Source organism: Saimiri boliviensis, chromosome 1, assembly GCF_048565385.1.
Source record: "Saimiri boliviensis isolate mSaiBol1 chromosome 1, mSaiBol1.pri, whole genome shotgun sequence".
In the NCBI taxonomy this organism is placed as follows: Eukaryota; Metazoa; Chordata; class Mammalia; order Primates; family Cebidae; genus Saimiri; species Saimiri boliviensis.
Genome location: NC_133449.1, coordinates 213,548,803 through 213,551,893, shown reverse-complemented (window position 1 = coordinate 213,551,893; position 3,091 = coordinate 213,548,803).

Here is a 3,091-nt window from a genome sequence, read left to right as displayed (position 1 = left end):
AGCCCAGTTTTACCTGAGCTAAGGGGAACGTTCTGCAGCAATTTCTCCTTTCCTCCAGCTTGGACTCTGAGCTGTATCCTCGCTGCCACCACTCACAGCTTCCCGGCTTTGGACCCACGGCTCCCTGTGCCCAGGGTGCCCTTCCTCTTATTCCTGTATGGCTGACTCCTGCTGGCCCAAAGGGACCCAGATCAGGAGGGTGTGTTAGCACCTCAAGGAGTTACCCCAGCACACACAGCTCTTTCCCCTATGGGATTGGGTGCCCCTCCGTGGAGCTCGAATGTCATAGCACAACCTGATCCAACACATTTCATAGTTCCTTTGTATTAATTTTCTGTCACCTACAGTGAGTTCCTTGAGGGCAGGGAAAGGGCTTTTATCTCTGTAATACCAGAGCTCGGCAGATACACACTGGTCCTTATCTACCCATCCATCCAACAAACATGTATTAATCAACTACTCTCAGCCATTCACAAACATCCATCATACAGCCAAAGGTCTGAGGAGTTTATAGTCTAGTGGGCAATATAAACATGGAAAATGGACACGAGAAGTGTTAGAAAGTATTCTAGGCATGGAAGCGTGTATGGGTATTCAGTTAACCAAAGGGAGCAGTCACTCTCACCTGGAGGGTGGCTGGGGAAAGGGCCGTCGTAAAGGAGAACTGGGCTGAATCTTGAGGGATAGGAGAAGCTTGTGAGTACATAAGGAAGGGAAGGCATTGCAGGCAGAGGAGGTAGGAAGAGGAAGAACAGCATAAACGGTGATCAGCCTTGACTGTGGATAGAGCATTGGGAGTTTGAGTGGGGAGAGGAGAGAGACAGCTGGAGACCAGGCCAGAGAATAGGGAACCTTTACCACACTGCAAAGGGAGGATTTCACATCCAGGCACCAAGGAGCTGGAACAGGTACACTTTACCCATGGAGAGATTTGTAGTCAAACGTTTGATGTATTAATGACTGTGTCACATCTCCCATGTCACACAATGAGTTCCTAAATGCAGTTTGATCACAGAAGGGCTCTAATGAGTGGCAGGAATGCTTTGGAGCTGGCAAACCTGTCAGGGTTCCTCTGTGGTCACCCTGGGACCAGTCCTAACCCCTGGAGCCATGTGTGGAACCATGTCCTTTCAAGGAGTGGCTGTGTACCCAGTGAGAAGATCAAGCCCCAAGACAGACCATACGTGCAAGCAAAATTCTTAACAAAGAGACTGAGATAATATCCAGCTAGAAAGAGCAAAAAGATCATGCTACCATGGGCATTGGGAAATGGCTGGAAGTGGTATGAAGGGGCGGCCCAGGGGGTGGTGGGCTGCCACTGCTCCAGCTGCCCTCAAGGCTGCTTACAGTAAGCATGGCTGCCCACGTGGCCCTTTAGGTGTGCTGCTGTATGGGCTCAGGTGAGGGAGCCTTGGTACCAGCAGCCCTTTTCAACCTCAGGTGATGAAGTTTCTGGTTTGGGGTTGTGCCTTGTTTCCAGAGTCTGGTTCTTTAAGAAGCTCTCTGTGGCTCTCTCCAGATCTGACTGTGGCGGGCACTGACTCTGGCTCTAACTGCAGTCTCTCCGGACAGACGGTCCCTTGCCTTGTACCTCTATGCAGGGCTGTGCGATACGGAACTCGGTAACACTGACAGCTACCAATTACTATGTACCTACTGTGTGCTGGACTTAGTGCTAATCTCTGTCATGATCTCCAATCATCACAGCACCCTTGAAAAGTTGATATTTTGGATCCCACACTGACTGGAAGAATAAGCAAAGTCTCCGAACTTGAGGGACTTGAAATTTGACCCCAAAGTCAGGAGTCTGGGCTTTTCCCTGCAGGCTCTGCCATACATTTGGAAAGTCCCTCATTGCCCCATCTCCATGCACAACCCCATCCAGAGGAAGTGGGAAAGCGAACCTCACCTTGTGTTATTGGTTAAATTGCATCACAGGCTCATTCCTGACCCAGAGACTAGCAAGAGGAGTGGAATGACCACCACTTTTGGGGAAAATGAGGCCCATTGCTGGACTGGAGGTGGTTTGACTTCTAAAGGGAGATCTCTGATGGGGAGGAGTAGTTTCCTTAGCAAACAGGAATTCCCTAGGAAGGAGGAAGAGAAAAATTGATGTGGAGTGGGCAACCAGCAGTGCTCATCCTAGCACTTCTTAGAACCAGTGAGTGGCCAATGAGAACTTTATCTTGCTTAGACAGACACAGCTGAAAACACTGAAATAAAAGGTGGGGCTTGTGCTGTTGAAAAGAAGGTTTTTATCTACTTCAGGCCTAAACATTTTTCAACGAGGTTATCGAAATGACATTTATTTAACAAATAAGTATCCTCTTACGGGAGGTATCAATACTTGCCATTTGCAGGTAAGAAAAGAGACCTAGGAAGGTTGGGGGACTTTGTCCCAGACTTTCCAGCAAGGAAGCGGCAGATATGGGGTCCAAAGCAGATGCTCTCTCTGCTGCTCTACAGAGCAAATTCCAAGGTCTTAAAGGGAGGATAACAGAAGTCTGAAAGGGGTTCTGAAGATCATCTACCCCCTTGTGAGCTTGCCTCCACACCAGGGTGGTTTCCCACTGAGTGCTTATCCAGCCTCCCCTTGAGCCCCTCCATGGGACAGACAGGAATTCACATCTATGAAAAGAATTCTGAGTATCCCCCATGGAGCGGGAGCCCACTCCTCAGGGAAACTGAGTTTCTGCACCCAAGGCACACACACCTTTCAGGTAAGAGGGAACATGTCATACTGTCATTCAGGATCTCAGATCCAGCATCAGGGAGAAGCGGCACCCACCTGTGTGCAAAGACATCATATGAGATACAAACACAGCGTTGCTTGGATGAAAGAAAAGAGTGGTCCCAAACAGAAGTGAATTTAAATTTATGTTGCGTGGCTTTTCTGAAAATACAACTGAGCACATTTCTGTTGGAAATGTATTTGTGTTGTTTCTACCAGCTGGTGGTCCATCTGAGCACCAGCTCCATCCTAAGCTGGGCTTACTCCACATAGATGACAGAGGCTCAGCAAAGCTTAACTAGACCTGTCATAAACTCCCTCCACAGCTAAAGTGAGACATTTCTGTTACCATCTTATTCC